This window comes from Athene cunicularia, assembly GCF_003259725.1.
Source record: "Athene cunicularia isolate RWA chromosome Z unlocalized genomic scaffold, athCun1 chrZ_part1, whole genome shotgun sequence".
Lineage (NCBI taxonomy): Eukaryota > Metazoa > Chordata > Aves > Strigiformes > Strigidae > Athene > Athene cunicularia.
The window spans coordinates 13,895,329-13,913,152 of NW_020799142.1; positions in this window are offsets into that span (position 1 = coordinate 13,895,329).

The following is a 17,824-nucleotide window of genomic DNA, read 5'->3' on the forward strand; positions in this document are numbered from 1 at the left end:
CCGCGGGAGGCCGGGGCCCTCGCCGGCTGCGGGCCAGCGCTGCTGTCGCCGGCGGAGAGGGCGGCGGCCGCGCCAGCCCGCGCCGTGCCTAGGCCTGAGGGTGGCACGGCCGCGGTCTGCTGACTGACAGAGGTGTAGCCGGGGTGGGGTCGGCCCCGGCGGGAAGATGTGACCAGGGTGACGAAGCGCGGTAGCGAATTACAGGGAACCGAATGAAAACTTTTCACTAAAACTGGAACAAGACCCACATGTTCCTCCACGCCCGAGGAACAAGCCCAGACCCGGAGAGCTTCCAGTCAAAGCGCGAGGCCAGGGACATCAAAGGGACCGACAAGTGCCAGCAAACAATCACATAGTGGGTGGGGTGTCATCAGTAGCCCCTGAGTGTTTTAATAGGCATCTTGAGGAAAGAGGAAGCTTTAAATTAAATACGGGGGAAAAAAAAACAAAAACAAAGGGATCAGAATTATTAGAGCAGTGTGAATGTAAGAGACTGGAAGAGTACTGAGGAAAAAAATTTAGTGTCTGCCAATTTTCTGGTCTGTGGAGGTGGTTTGAAACACTGAAACCTCCATTTCACTGTTTCTTCTGCAATTATTTAATTTTTGTGATTTTTCTTGAATTTCAACATACATTCCCAGTAGGTCAAGACAAGGTTTTGTTATCAGGCAGCTTATCTTGGACAATGTAACATAAGCTCTCATGGATGCAGAAGTACACTACCACAATTTTGTTCCCATTGCTCTCAGTTACCTGATTTTTTGCTAATATTTGCTTTTCGCTACCCTGTTATTTTTCTAACAGGCTACCTTGCCACAGCAGAGTTACTTAGTCTTTTTTCTTGGAAGTACAGGTTTATTCAGTTCCTGCTATTTAGAGTCCTATTCATGTGAAAAGTTTTTTAAAACAGTGTGATGCAAACAGTTTAAATAACAATACAACGTCTAACAGTGTTTTTCTGGCACAGGATGAGGACAGGGCAGCTGGCCTCTGCAAGGTTAAGAGCAGGTAAAGTAATATACTGAGAAGGTAAATGGATATTGCTTCTGCTGTGGATTTGGGATACATGACAGCATGGCACAGAAGTTAATGCCAAGAGAGAATATATATGAAATGCTATTTACTGAGATAGCCCCTTGAATCTATGGTGAGCAGTCCCAGGATCACTGCCAAAGTGACACACCAGAAACCGTACGGTATTTTTGACTTGCTGTTCTGAGGCAGGGATGGTATAGCAGGAAGGCTCTATTGAAGGCTGTATGCAGTACAACAGTGAACACTGAAACACACTGCAGTAGTGTAGTGATTTGTGCATAGACAGTGGCACGCACTGTTTTCATGTCCATGGCACATGGATAGTATATCCAGTTCACAGGTGCTCCAGGAACACTTCTAACAATGGTGGTGTATTTCAATAGCCACAGCAGGGATGAGTTGTTTTCCTTGCTAATGGCATTGTTGAAGCTGGAAAAAATAATCCTTAGCTGCCTAGGAAAATGGATGACCTGACTTTCACTCCTGTAGAGATGCTTTGTTTACCTAAATACATCTTCTCCAATAGAAGTAGTTACGTTTTCTCCAGATATTCCATAGTGCACTAATGACTCCCCTAGGCATTAACCCAGCTTTTGTAATCCCTGGACCTTTGACCCAGTGGGATGTCCCCATCAGCTGGGGTCATCTCCAAGACTGGTGTATCTATTATTTGATCATCTGTGCTGGAGGAAAGTATTTTAGAAAATGGCCAGAGCAGGAGCATTAGGAGAAATGAATGAAGAAGCAGAAGCTGTTGGCTAGAGCTTTCAGGACTAGATACGGAGCACGGGGGAAGTTTATGGTTGCCATTGCCTGTTTGTTTTCTAAGAAGCTTGCACACTTGAAGAGCCTTGTATTAGGAGAAACCCAATGAGCAACACTGGCCTGTTTCACCCTTCACTATAGGATTCATTGTTGGAAAACCTTTAGTAACACTAGGCATTACAATAACCATAAAATATAACATTTCACTGTGTGGAGATTACCATCTTTTTGCATTTTATTATCCTTTCAAAAATGCACCTGATTTTCAATTTAACTTATTATTGAAGAGCTTTTTCTATTACAGAGAAAATTGCAAGAAAATTACATGTCTTTCCCTTGAAGATAATGTTTTTTTATCTGCAGTTAGGTTTTCAAATCTGATTTGTAAAGCTATCATACTCCAGCAAGAAATTTAAAGCCTATGCCAAATATACATCAGTTAATGAATCATTTGCTTTCCTTTTGCTTATTTTTAAAAAACAATCTAATCAGTCCAAATTTCTGTGTATGGTCATTGGCTCTATCAGAGTTAGGGAAAACATTTAAGTCACTTGGAACTAGATCTAATAAAGTAAATCTTAATACTATTTTCTTTACTTGTGGTCACTTCTCTGGAATGGAATCCAGAACTTTGTTAAATGCAGGGGTCCTCCCTGTGCTTCAGAATCCTGCTGATTGAGGAATCCTGCTATCTTGAGGTAGGATAAAAGAAAATACTGTAAAGAAGACACGTTCTACAAAGGTCAGTGAAGTTTTTTGTATGTGTTCTGTTTATCACCTGTTGGGAACTAGTTTCTGAAGTGAAAGTACTCATACAGAAAAGAGACTTACGGTCACTTTTTTGTACAACTTGTTTATTCATCCCACATTTCCCATAACTTGGGAGAACATACTAGTTACCCATCTAAAGGTAAGAGCACATTTTCTTTTTCTCCATGATGGCACAGCTTCAAAGAATTTATGATCTGTGGGACTAAAGTGATGGAGTGTGCCTGTGCTCAAAGAACTAGACAAATCACATGGGAAAGGGAATTTCAGGGATCTTCAAGGACTAACCTGAGTGTTTTACACTAAGCACTTGTAAAAATACATTAACAGCCCTTTGAAAAGGGTTTTGTAGTATTTTATATTTAGTTCGGGTGAATAATAAGGACATTACAGTAAAGCTAGTTATTGTACGTTTGATCAGGGCTTTTCATTATGTTGATTCAGTTTAGATTAAGTGGAAAGAGAAATAAAGGATGTCTTCAAGTAAAGTGCTTGGCTTGGAAGAGTGAGTTTAGATAAGCTAGAGAAACTGCAGTGATAACTCAGCCAGTCTGAATTGCTCAGGAGTTTGAATGGAGAGGATATCTGAAATGGAAGTTAAATTTGTTTAAAATACTAAGAATTTATATCTGAGCAAGGAAGACACTTTCAGAAATAATGCCAGACCTAAATGGATAGTTACTTAAAGAGGGATTTTAGAAATACATGAACACCTACAAGGAACAGAAAAGAACAGAAAGGAATTAAAAAATACTGATCAGAAAATAAAGTTATTTCTTAGAATGTAGAGCTAAAAACGATTTAAACTGAAGCTGAATTAGAACTTACAAAGAATACTAAAAACTTTACAACCTTGGCTATTAAGGAAGTGGAAAACTAATGAGATTCAGGTGAATAATGTGCAAGGTTATGGACTTGGAGACTGCTGACAAGAATTTCTGCTGCGGTGGAGAAATCATCTAATGGAAGCAATAAAGAGGAGGAGTGCTGGAGTATACTAATTGGTCACAGGATGTCTGTGCATTAACAATGTGATATGGCCCTGAAAAGACAAATTGTGATCTGGACTGTGGGTGAAATACACCCAGTACATGCAGGGGAATATCGATGCTCTGTTAATTCTTTATTTCAAATAAGATAGTTGTGGTAATCTATTTTTCAAGAAAGAAATTTGGACTAGTGTAGGCACAAAGAAGTAGTACTATGATAATAAAATGGATAGAGCCTGCCTTATGGGAAGACAGAAAGAGCTTTGCTTACTCAGTTCAGCAAAACAAATGCTGAGAAAAGTCTTTCTTGATAGGTATTCAGTGAGGCAATAAAAGATTATGACAGCCTTACATAGCCTAGAAGATGTATGTTAAAAAAAGTAGGTACAAATTAGCCATTAAGAAATTTAGGGTGGAAATTGAAGACTTGTAGTTGCTCCACCAGGGAGTTTACTGGAAGAGCTTCCTAAGAAAAGTACTGGAGAAAAACACCAACTAACTTGAAATACAGCTGTATGATAGGAAGCTTACAGCAGCTGGTGATGGGATTTGAAGATTTGGAAGGTTGTTTCCAGTCTTCTCTTACTATACTCCCAGCAGTTTCTGGCTTTTTTTTTTTTTTTTTTTTTTTTTTTTTTTTTTTTTTTTGGTTTTGGGGTTTTTTTGGTAATTTGACACTTTCTGGGAAAAGGAAGGAGATTATCCTTGGTAATTTGCTACTGTGTGACTAAGTGTATCTCTGTGTGCCTAGTCCTGATTTTCCTGTCTCATGAGAGGCACTGCCTTGTCAGTGCTTAATATGTATATAAAATAAGATTTCATAAGAAGTGTAAAAATATCTTTTATATCCTTCAGAAGGGATATAAAGAAGTTTGGATTTTTTTTAATGCTGCTGTCATTCAAACATTCTGAACAGATCTGCACAGTAATTTCTATTTGGTGAAGTTTTAGCTTTCATAAGACTCCAGTATCATCTGCTGGTTTACCATTGTCTAAATTAAATCCTTGCAAATATTTTTTAAATTCTAGTGTTATATAGTTTATGAGAGCAGCCTTAAATTAATTAACTTTTTCAGTGGAAATTGGTAGAAAGCAATGAAAGTTCCTTTCACTCAGTGGTAGTGCCTGCATTTAAAAGCTTTGTTCTCGGGATGATACAAACGAACTAATTATCCTGTTAAACTGAAAATTGGTTTCAGTGTATAGGATCATGAAATCAGTTTAGCTTTTAATCAGTGTTTTTCTTTTATATAAATATATGTGTGCCTGATATATATAATCTTATATTTTAGAAATATTAGAAAGAAGGAGAGAGAATAAGCAACTTGTCTGACTGCTGAAGAAAACAATATAATCTGTTTTTCATTTTAGAAGACACTGTAGGTTAAGGTATCTCATTTTCCTTGAGAACAGATCAAAATATTTTATAAAACCTGTTTAAGTGGACATATAATATGAATGAGGTGGTTTTGTATAAATAATGATTTACAAAGATTTTGCAGTTGTAGTAAATTATTTTTTATTTTCTATTAATGATATTTTGAACTCTTTTTAGCCTGTTAAATAGCTGGAATTTATCAGCTAAAAACCTTGGTATATAATAAATCACTGGACAATAACATAATCTCTAAATTACTTTGGAGTTAGCTTTTTAGGTACTTATTCCAGTGTTATGTAATTAAAATATTCAATTATAAAAAAACTCATATGCTTGCAGAATGATATCCTTATTCAGATATGAGTTTCAGTTGAGAAGATAGATAATTTGGAAGGGTGATTGTTCCAGCACTGAGCAGAATGCCATTAGAGCTAGTGAGCAAGTAATCATGATGCTGAACTCTCTTTGTGTAGAAGTACTGATGCTACAGACTAACAGAACAGTCGCTTTTATGGCCTTTGACAAAGTTTAGTCACATCTTTCAAGAAAACCCACTTTATACTTCACTGTTTGAAAACTGAAAAAATTGTGAAATAGTTATTTTGAGGTTTCTTGTACTAGTTACTGGGACTTGTGTTATCTTTATGCATTACGAGGAAATACCTCACTGTAATTAAGCTACCTTAAAATTCTCCACCTCTCTGTAATTGGTGTTAAAAAAGGTTGTAATGATGTTGTCCATCTTGGTGAGAAAGTGCTATATTCCTGCAGAGTGTAGCTCCAGCCAGGGCCTGAAGGCATAAGAACAACAGAAATGAAAATATCTTAATTCCTACACATGGTTCATCAGATTTTCTGTGAGAGATTGGCTTGAGAATTATCATGAAGTGTTATCCCTTTGGAAACTGTATCTGCTTAGGTCAGTATAACATAGAACATTCTTGATTGAAATGCACAGTGAACTGTAGGTACGGTTCTGAACAAGGAATGGGGTGCAGGGTGCACTGCTCAAGAAGAGTTCTTTTGAAGGTGGTTCTCTCACACAGGGATTTCTCCTGGTGTCTTCACCAGTTCCCTGCTGAGTAAGGGGATGGTGTTACTATTAGTGCCTTTTCACTGATTGCACTAAAACCTTCCTTCTGCCAAGTTTCCATTTAACTCATCAAGTGTGAACAGAAAACTTCAACTAGGAACAAACCTTTTAAATGCTTTTCATTTTCATAAGACCTGACACATTTCAGGGGCAATGGATAAAAAGCAAGCTGTCTTTTACATGTTGTGGGATATATATCACTTTCTGGAAATAGTTATTGTGGAGCTGTTCAGGTTAGTGAGACCTTTTAGGGTCAAATAACCTTCTTACTCATCTCTGCCAGAGATGAGCACCATGGCCAGACTGACCTGATGGGACTCTGGGAGGTCACAGCAGAGGCCTTGATGACTGCTGTGAGATTCTGATGGCAAGCAAAAGATAAAAGATGAGGGAGGGAGTGGAAAGTGGAATTGCAGTAGCCGCAGATGCCTGGGGTCTTGTTCTGACCTGACTGCAGAAAAACTGCACAGTTCACAAAAATGATGGAAGTTGAACTGTACTATCATCTGGTCTGTCCCCTGTGCCATCTGCCAAAGGCCTGATGTCTTCTTCCGTGACTGCTTTCTCATCAGGACTGAGGGTACAGGAATACTGTCTTCCCACTTTGAAGCAAACAACTATCACATAATTTCTGGAAGAAGGTGTCAAAGATCCACATTTACATCAACAAATCTGTAAAAAGTGCTGTTTTGAAATCTAAGACACCAAGTGGCCAAGTATGTCAGGATGTACTTGGGAACAACATGAGCTCTTTCCTGGGATTCTTATAGCCAGAGACAACTTCCAGCAGTTAAAAAGGTGATGCAGAATGCAGTTTGCAATCATATGCATATATGCTTGTAGTGCAGTTTGATATCATATGCAACTTCCCTCTTTTGTGTATATAATAAAAAATATGCCCATTAATTGAATCATGAAAGTGAAATTATGCTAAGAACTTTGCTTAGTGTCAGAATTTCTAATGACTAACAAGACACTGAAAAAATAACTGCTTTAATAGAGGGGAAAAAAAATGCAGATAAAAATCCTTCCACAGAAGATAATGAGAGTGTGATCATGCAGACAACTGTTCTGTAGGATAACAGTTGTCTGCAGTTGAGTTTATTTCCATCTGCCTTCACTCCCCCGACTGCTGGCTGCATTGCCAAACCCAGACTTAAAATGTACTCAGCATCCTGACGTTAAACAGCTTTCATTAACCTAGCAGAGTTGACTGACTCTTCATATGCATTATTTGTGTTCCACATTGTGATAAATGTGCTCTCCTGTAAGTCACTCAGGACAAAGTTACTGCTGAATGAGCCCAAAATAAATAATAGTCACTTATAATGACTTAAACACAAAACTTGGAAAATAAAAAAAAAGTCAGGGTTTATAGTGAGCTTATTAGGTGATAAATACTTCACACTGTTCAGCAGAATCTTTAAAACATATGAGGAAGAAAATATCAAGAAATCTTGCCTGTCTTTCCCCAATCTGTATGAAACTTGACCTAATTACAATGATTATCTTAAAATAAATAAATTTTTAAAATGGAAAGGAGTAAGAAAAGGAAATGAAGGAAAATGAGAGGAAAAAGAAAAGGGAGAAGGAGGAGGGGAAGGAAAAAGGAAAAGGAAACAATTTCTATAACCTCTATATGTGGTAGCAAGGCATATTCTCACATCCTGGCATAAAAAATGGTTTTGTATGTGGTTTGTATGGGGAAAGAACAATTTTGTGAACTTCAGATATGGAAACTGCTACAGAAAAGTGAATACTGGTACAAAGCAAACATCCAGGCACTCTATCTTCCCTTAAAAATTACTGTATTTCTCAAGCCTAAAGATCAGAGATATGCTCATTATTTAAAAAAAAAAAAAAATTGTCTTGCTTTTACATTGGGATTTTCTACTGGAAAAAAAAGATTTAAACTCAGAGCCTTGGTTATAAAAAAATCTGTATTTCTAAAAAGATTTTGCTTTTCACAATAGTAAGCCAAAGACCTCACTGAATTCTACCTTGGTAAACCAAATCGGTCAGGGAAACTTGTTAGCACATCTGGTAACAATGGTTGAGGAGAAAGCTGAGGTACTCAACAACATTTTGGCCTCAGTCTTCACTGGCAACCTTTCTTCCCACACCTCTTGAGTGGATGGACCACAAGACAGGGACTGGGGCAGCCAAGTCCTTCCCACTGTAAGAGAAGATTAGGTTTGTGACCACCTGAAGAACCTGAGCATACATACATCTATAGGAGCAGATGAGATACATCCCACACTCCTGAGGGAATTGGCTGATGTAGTTGCCAAGCCACTCTCCATCATATCTGAAAAGTCATGGCAGTCAGATGAAGTCCAAGGCGACTGGAAAAAGGGAAACATTGCACCCGTTTTTAAACAGAGTAGAAAGGAGGACCCTGGGAAGTAGTGACCTGTCAGTCTCACCTCTGTGCCTGGGAAGACCATGGAACAGATCCTCCTAGAAGCTGTGCTGAGGCACTTGGAGGACAGGGAGGTGATTCGAGACAGCCAGCATGGCTTCACCAGGGGCAAGTCCTGCCTGACCAACATAGTGGCCTTCTGTGATGGAGTGACTACATCAGTGGAGAGGGAAGAGCTACAGATGCCATCTATCTGGGCTTCTGTAAGGCCTTTGACATGGTCCCCCACAACATCCTTCTCTCTAAATGGTCGAGATATGGATTTGATGGGTGAACTGTTCAGTGGATAAGGAATTGACTGGATGGTCACATCCAGAGGATAGTGGTCAATGACTCAGTGTCCAGGTGATGAGTGGTATCCCTCAGGGATCTGTACTGGGACTTTTACTGTTTAATATCTTCATTGATGACATAAACAGTGGGACTGCGTGTGCACCCTTATCAAGTTTGCAGATGACACCAAGCTGAGTGGTGCAGTTGATATGCCTGAGGATCGGGATGCCATCCAGAGGGACCTGGACAAGCTTGAAAAGTGGTCCCATGTTAATCTCAGGATGCTCAACAAGGCCAAGTGCAAGGTCCTGCACCTGGGTTGGGGTAACAAGGCAACAATCAATACAGGCTGGGGGATGAAGGGATTGAGAGCAGTCCTGCAGAAAAGGACTTGGGGGTACTGATGAATGAAAAACTGAATATGAGCCAGCAATGTGCAATTGCAGCCCAGAAACCCAACCATATACTTGGCTGCATCAAAAGAAGTGTGGCCAGCAGGTCAAGGTTGGTGATTCTGCCCCTTTACTCCTCTCTCATGGGACACCACCTAGGGTACTGCATCCAGCTCTGGAGTCCTAAGCATAAGAAAAACATGAATGTGTTGGGTCCAGAGGAGGCCACAGAAAGGACAAGAGGGATGAAACACTTCTCCTATGAGGACAGGCTGAGAAAGTTGGGGTTGTTCAGCCTGGAGAAGAGAATAGATCTGGGAAGATCTTACTGTGGATTTTCAGTATTAAAAAGGGGCTTAGAAGAGACATGGGGACAGACTGTTTAGTAGGGCCTGTTGCAATAGGACAAGGGATAATGGTTTTAAGATAAAACAGGGTAGATTCAGACTAGCTACAGGAAGAAATTTTTTACAATGAGGGTGAGGAAACACTGGGACAGGTTTTCCAGAGAGGTGGTAGATGTCCCATCCCTGGAAACATTCAAGGTCAGGTTGGATAGGGCTTTGAGCAACCTGATCTGGTTGATGCCCTTCCTTGTTGCAAGCAGGTTGGACTAGATCACCTTTAAAGGTCCCTTCCAACCCATGCTATTCTGTGGTTCTATGATTCTATGATTTAGACAAATTAAATTTCATCCATTTGAATTCATAAGTACCAATACAAATAAAATGTCTGAGTCTGATAATTTATTAAAATAATCAAGCTTAAAAGAATTATTCATTCATGCATAAAGCATGAGAGGTTAGCCAGTTAATTAAAAGGATATTTTCTTCCTTTTAATTGTTCCCATAATTTCTTCCTCATAATAAATATGGGTCTGAGTTGTCTTATTTTAACCAAACTAAAAATGATAGAATTTCTTTTGTCACAGAGGATGTCCAGTCAGTCAAGATACAGCAAAAATAACAAAAAATATAAAATCTTCCCAACATAATCTTTACAGTCAACATGATCTGTTCACTCTTTATAACCTACTAGTACATGCAACTCCTGCTTCCCACACCCACTGAGCTGGTCCACTCACATTACTCAAGCCCTCAGGACAAGTACAGCAATTTTTTTTTTGGGGGGGTGTCTTCACAGATGAGCATGACAGAGACTGGATCTGTGACTGATACTCTTAAATGATGCTACTGTATAACAGTAGCAATGCAATATACAGTTGGCTTGTAATAATAATTTTATATAAAATGGCCAATGCTTTGTCCTTTGGTTCATGATACCACTGTTTCAGAATGTGCCGAATACTTGCTATAGCACCTCTTTTGGTCTGCTGCACAAATCTAAAATCTGATTGTGTCTGTTTCAGGTTTTTTGTTTTGATGCACTTTTTTTTTAAATTTCCATTTGGTTAGACTATTAATATTAATGATATATGAGAAACAACATTTGTTGATTTTTGTATTAACAGTGTTATACTTTACAGGAGAGCCTGAGGTTCCTCTTGCTGAATGCAGTGCAGCAAAATCATTGTAAATTAATATGCAATGTAAATAATAGGGATTATAAAAAAGTGTTCTTTAATTTTAATAAAGTAGTAAAATCCTTCCATAGCATTAGCAGGTGGGTGCCCATAACTATGTTTGCACATCTGCTAATCAAAGAAATCAGATGTGTGTTTTGGCATCTTTTTAACATAATATTTTTAAAATAAAGTAGAAATGTTGGGAAAATTGTGTTTTCATCTATCCATAATCTTTCAAGAGGGTGAATCGTCAATTATCAGGAGCAGTACACCCCTGATCTAAACTGATGGTCCTGCACAGTTATGATCCTACACTACACAGGATACAGTTTCTCACACTGCCTGGTAGAAAGTACATGCTTGGCGTAGATACAGAATCCAGCTCTGGGTATCTGCTTTTGTTTTTTTACATTTTCCATGTTCTTCTAACGGCATTTTTTAAATGCACTTTTTGATTTTTTTTTTTTTTTTTTTTTTTTTTTTTTTTTTTTTTTTCTATTAATAGTTTAAAAACATTTCCTTTTGTCCACTTTGCAATCTTTTGCATGTCTTATCTTGCCAAGGTACTACTCTTCTTGTATTCTGAATTTTATCTGCCATTCTCTTATTTGCATTCAGTGTTCTTTTTTACTTTTTAACCAAGTATCTCCTCTTTCCAATAAATCTCTCTTAATTTTCAGAGCTCAACAGGAACAAGCAGACCGTATCCCTTGCTCACTATAAAAATACGTATGAAGTTGCTTTATGTAAACCACTTACTGTGCTTCCAGACAGTGGGCCACCAAATGAATAGTAAGAGAGAAAACCGTAGATTAGATCCATCTGGAAAATGCTGGGTTGAGATTGCAAACTGTAAAAGCAAGAGGGTCGAGTGACCAGCAGAGGGAGTGATTTCCACAGCCAATACCCCTCTATTAGGAATGCCGACTCCAGCCCCAAAGAGAGCCAGCAGAGGCACAAGCATTAAGCTGGTGAGATGTGTAACAAAAAGAGATGGCTAAAGCAAAATACGTGAACTACCTGAACAAAAAGCACTATCTTGAAATGGCTGCAATTCTTACTTAGCTAGCAAAAAGTTTGAGGAATTTAGGAGGTAAGAATATAGAAATAATGGTTAGCTGACTAGAAGTACTGAGGAAATAATTGTTATTGATGGTGGTGATATTTATCTTCATGATTGCTACAAATCAATTATTGATGAAGTAGGATTAAGTCTTTAATAGGGAAATTTATTTAATTACTGGAACATGTAATTTTTCATACCAGTTCATTAGAATGTAAACCAAAATGATACATCTTTCTGAAATGCTTACTGGTTAACAAAAAAATTCACCTCTAACTATGGAAATTATGTAAACAAATTACAAACCCAAACAACTCATAAAAGCCAACCTATGCAATGAGTAATTAATTCACTAGTAGTGCCTGGAACATTATGAATCTCATTTTGATCAGTACATTCTGAGCAAGTAAGTTAAAAATCTCTAGATGTTTTTGCAGAACGTTTGTTCTTGATGTTTCTAAAGATTTTCCTGAAGTACATTCCTGAGAATGAATGGAAAAGGTAGGCTGATTTATCTACAAGCTGTCAGTAATTTGCAAGCAGTCATTGATCTCTAGGAGTAGTGAGTTCTAAGAAAAGTGTGGACTGTGCTAAAGTATTTAGCTATTGGTTTATCTCAGTTTTCACTGGAAACAGAGAAAGGTGAATAGAGATGAGATACAAAGTGGAGTGACCTGAATGACAGCCCAGCAATTAAACTGACCCAAAACAGCTAGTAATAATGTTTGGTATCCTCTTTTCTTTCCATAATTTACTGAAATTAATTTTCAGTTCTATTAAAAATATAGGTGCTGGGCAACAACCCTCTTGTGCCTCTAGATTAGAAACAAAATTAATGGTCTTGGTTCTTATGAGCTAAAGCATAATTACTCAAACTAATTGTGGGGAGGTAGGATTCAACAAAAAGTCAATATTAGGAACAATATGATTCAATGTGCCTTCTTAATTATGCAAATAACATTTTAATATATGGAATGGCAATGTTCTAGGACACCATTATAGATCAAAGCGCAAGATAACCGGAAATTATTGAATGGTGTGTAGTTTTCAGAAGGCATACTGTAACAAAGTTTATTCACAACAGGCAATACTAAATCACAACCTAACACACACCCAGTGGAACTCTGGGTGAGTAATCCGGTCTGTAGTATGTGCAGGTTTGTTGAAACATGGGTGAATTAAGGAGGCTTACTATTGTTGACCTTTAGGTCGTGCCAAATGCCAAAATAATAATTACCTAGATTGTTGTCTTTAGGATGGGTTGTGAAAAGATATTTTTCTTTGTTGAGGGGTGTTACTTTGTTTTGATAGCACTGTCTCAATATATCAAAACTGTATTATAAACTGTTCACATAAATTACTCATTTAATACATGCAAATACTTGTAAAATTCAACATAAAGAAACAGAAGCCCCCCAACAAATCCATCTGAAAATTGCTTAATTACTTACTATATATTTGCCCAGCACCTGCCACATTAGAACTCAGCATGGCTTTGGTCATTGGGAACTACTTTAAAGATATCTAGTAACGACATTCAAAGGGAGAATTCACAAACATGTTGCTCACCACAATTAATTGCAAAATATTACGGTAACTTCACAGTAGCCGCAACTGAAAGAGGGAGGCCTGTTGTTCTTGGTTGAGACAGAATGCTTCTCCTAAAAAACCCATCTCAATCTGAGAATCATCAAAGAGCAAAATCCTACAGGTATTGTCATCTAATGAAATAGAAGCATTAAATCAAATGATGGACACCTGTGACTTATTTTAACAGTCCATTGCACTCCGAAAAGAAGACTCAGATTTGGATGTTTGATAACAGCAACCTAATTTGTATTCCCCTCATAAAGGGATGTGATACTAGGTAATGTTTTCATCTTAATTTCTTTTCTTGACAAGAATACATGCAATTCAGATCTTAATAGAAAATAAAAATTTCAAAAGATAAAGACGATTGAAGTTCTTAGCCAGGGAAAACATTAAACCTGAAGTATTAAGGGATGACAAAGGCTATGCTCTGGCACTCTCAAAAGAACATGAAGATTAACATAAAGTTTTCTACATTTGTCATTGAGTCTAGTTAACATGCAATGTCCACAAGAGCAAACTTAATGACTGGGAGATGGCTGTGGATGACCCACTAGCTATTTCTGGCTCTAGCTGCTGTGATTATTTTAATCTAGAATTAAGGAATGAAATTCTTGTGAGTTATTTGTATAGATATGCGGTTTGAAAGAAATTATATTTTATATGAATATGTGAATGAGTATTCCTGACAGGCTGAGTGTTGAGAAGTGTTTTGCTAGCAAGTGTAATTTTATAGTATTTTTTTTTCATTTGAGACCATTCCTTCTCTTTGGGTGGTAACAGGTTTCTAGGGAGAGTTAATAGCTTATCTTAGACTGACTGGTGTGATCAGAAAAACATCAAGGAATGTTTCAGAAGGCTGACCTTCTTTAAAAAGAGACATCATCATACTGCAGAGAAAATCCCAATATCGTGATATAAATGGCTTAAGTATTTGTGAGTACAAGACTGAGACAGACTTTATTCAGACATGTTGCTATATTCACTTACTTCATCTTCACCTACAGCCATATTTTCATCAATTATAATAATTTACTGATTCTGAGGCATCAGAAAGCATCTTCTACATGTGCCACGCTAAGGTTAATTAACTTTTAGATAATTGACTAATGAAATCTCTTTCTTTTATGTGAGATGTATCAATGACACTTTAATCATATATGTTAACTCCCACCATTGTCTCGCCATCAGACTGTCTCCACAATATCCTCTAAAATATGAAGTTCACCCAGTATTATTTGTATTATGGAGATACTTTTTCCAAGGAAAGAGTGGTGGAAAAGATGGCTAATGCAAATTGGCTATTGTATGTTTTCAAAAGGGCATCAGGTTTGCAATAGCAGAACAATTGAAATGACTGGCACATTGTTTTTTATCTGATTTGTCTGGGAATCAATAACATCATTTGGTAGATGCTTTTGACAGGCTTCAAAAGAGGTTGGAATCTATTGAAAGAAACGGGGAAACAGTATTTATAATTAGATCTTCGCAAGAGCAGCTACTGCTGGTGAAAAGAGGTATTCTCCTTTGGCAGAGGTGTTATTTCACCGTTACTCCTCCTAAAAGAGCCTTCCTTGCTCTGGCATGCATTGTTCTAGACATTCACCTAAGGTATCTTGGGTTCATTTGTTGTTACTGCTTCTGTAGTCACCATTGTATATTTGGTATAATTAACTGTCAGCTCTACTACCAGTAGTATTTGCCTTGAAAAGAACATGAAGTAGTTTTAAAAGATTAAAGTGAATGTTATTGCTTGTTTTGAATGTTGAATCCCTCAGGAACCCACTGTTAGTAGGAGTGTCATGAGGTGGCAATGTGTTTGCTGAAGTACAGTAAATGTGTAGTTTCTAAAAGTTCTAAGGGAGCAATGTTTAGGAAAGTGAGGTCCAATATTTGAGAGAAACTATGAATGTATGAATATATGCTTAATAAACATTTGCACACACAGATACAAATTAAATAAAGTCTTATATTGCAATGCAAAGATGTGATAAGGGTTGACACTCAGATTTCTCATTTTCATAACTGGTTCAGAATGTAATTTGTCTCCTCTCTCAGATTAGGCAGGATCTTTTACTCAGTATACTCTCCAGGTCACATGGGGGTGCTTTTCTACAGACTATTAAAGATTATGACTTGCTCTAAACTATAGAGGTATACCAGACCTGGCCAGAGAATCAAGAGCTGTCCACTTAAAGCAGCATTGAGGTAAGAACTGATATTTCCCAGGTTAAATCTAGCTTCTGCTGAGCTGTGTGACTATGGCTAGACTGTCACAGGTTGCCCAGCTAGGTGCTTTAAAGTTAGCATGATGATTGCTAGTACTGATGCTTGAATGGTACTGAGTATGAACAGACATATACTCAATGGTTTCTCAAGCATCGTTGCAGTAGGCTTTCACTGTGAAATGTGGTTTCATTTCTGTTGTTGTAATTTGTTTAAAAGTTACCTTTATTTATAAAGTGCCTTGATAGGAGGTAACTGAATTTTAGGTGAGGCCTTGTGTTTCTGACTGATTTTTTGTCAGAATTTACACTGTGGCAGAGCAAGTCTTTTGGCACCCTTTACTGTCTAGTGCGTCTCTATTTTAAATACAAACTGTAATGTGTGTCAGTAATGGATGCTCTGAGTGGGGATTTACTGATTCTTATTGGCTCTGCCAAGTTTAATCTGTAAAGTATATACAGATTTGAGCTGGCTGTGACTGCCCTTTCCAGCATGTCTGCCATAACTTTAATATTTATGTTGCATTAAACAAACAGAACAAATAAATACAAAGCTGCTTGATTATTAGCTATCCTAGGCTGTCCAGAAGTCACATATTTTTCCCTGAATAGAAAAAGACCATGATGAGACATCACTAATGTGCAAATAACCTTCATTCCAGAATATTGATGGAGGAAAAAACCCAAAATACATCCTTGAAAAGGTGGATTCCCCTTTTCATCAACCAAACTAAACCAAATAAAAACTAGGAAAGATGATGGGTTTTATGGGTTGGCATAAGGCACTTCATGGCTCAACATGGGTAGCACCAAGACCATGGCTGGTTTTAAGGGCTAGATGCTGGCCATCTTTTTCCTTATTTTAAAAGTATGAAGGAGAACACTCCTTCAGTACATCAGTATTGCATCCTACATCAGTAGGATGTCAGAGATTCTTCTCAAACCTCTAGAATTTATACTGAAATCACAGATCTCTTCTGGGCTGCTTTTATTGTGAAAATATTTCTGACTTTCAGTGAGATACACTATTTCTCTTTCTTACTCTGCAACCCAGTGACAGGCCCTTACCTCTTCAGGGAAATAAAGGTACGTTTGACTTCATATTTTTCTGAATGGTTTCACCTTTTGCTGCTCCTTTCCCATTTATTGAATGGACCTGAAATGGGAGAAAAAGGGAGAGGACCTGAAGTGAAGAAAGAGACAGACAAGAATGGTTTGAGGGGATAGAGGAAGAATGAGAGTAATAGTACTGCAGCTTTGAATAAACAGACACAGAGGAGACAGTTGTCTAGCATTCCACCCAAGAAGCCTTCCAGAAGTTGCCAGCAGCCTTATGGATTTGAGTGTGTGGCTAAATGCTAATACTAATGCTAATTAATGCTAATTTAACTTGAATGTTCTTAAAAACTTATGGTGGCCTTCTTTGGAGAATTCAAATCCCAGGGTACAGCATATCAAAAACTAGATAACTAAATCAATTTGATAATTTCTTTCATATAATTTTAACTTTTGATCTGGTACCGTCTTTACATTAAGGATGAGTGTACTGCTTATTGCTCTTTTGGAACCTGATGGATTCATTACACTGAACTCTTAATCCTTCTTGCGTTCAAATAGAGTTGTATCAGTAATCAAAACAGAAGGATGGTAAAATAGAAGCAGCACATATGGTAATAAATCCCATGAAAAGAACACAGACTGTAGCATAAATCTACCATCTGCTCTAAGATATACAGACTCCCTTTTTGCTTACTAGATGACAAACAGATAGATTACCCACCCTGTTAGCCCACGCTGAAAGGGATTTTTCCACCGTCTAGTAATAAAATTAGCTAGGCTAAAATTTGCCTTGTACCTAGGCTTGCCCTTGGTGTATGGAAGAAGTCTGAGGTGTTAGTTCTAGAAAACAATCTCCCCTCCCACAGAGGTGTTACTCAAGAGTCATTGGAACAGCTAGTGGTTTCTCAAAGCATGGTGAAAGGAAGGGGCAGAAATTTCTACTAATATAGCAAATAAACTGTAAACTCACATTTATAATTTAGAAAGGCAAGAGTATGAAAGCACAGCACTGTCTTCATTAGCTAATACTTCACTTTACCATGGCTATTTTTTGCAGCTGGGATGTCTGCACCATGGGGCCCTTTTCTTCCAGATGTTATTCAGCAACCTTAGTTTCTTGTATGTATAAGTAAGACTTACCTCTGTTCAAAAGTAGGTCAATTCAGTGCTTTGTACTTTCCAAAACTGTTAAAGTTCCTTACTTCTGAACTAGAGTTTCATGAAGCAGAACAAGATGGAAAGGAAGC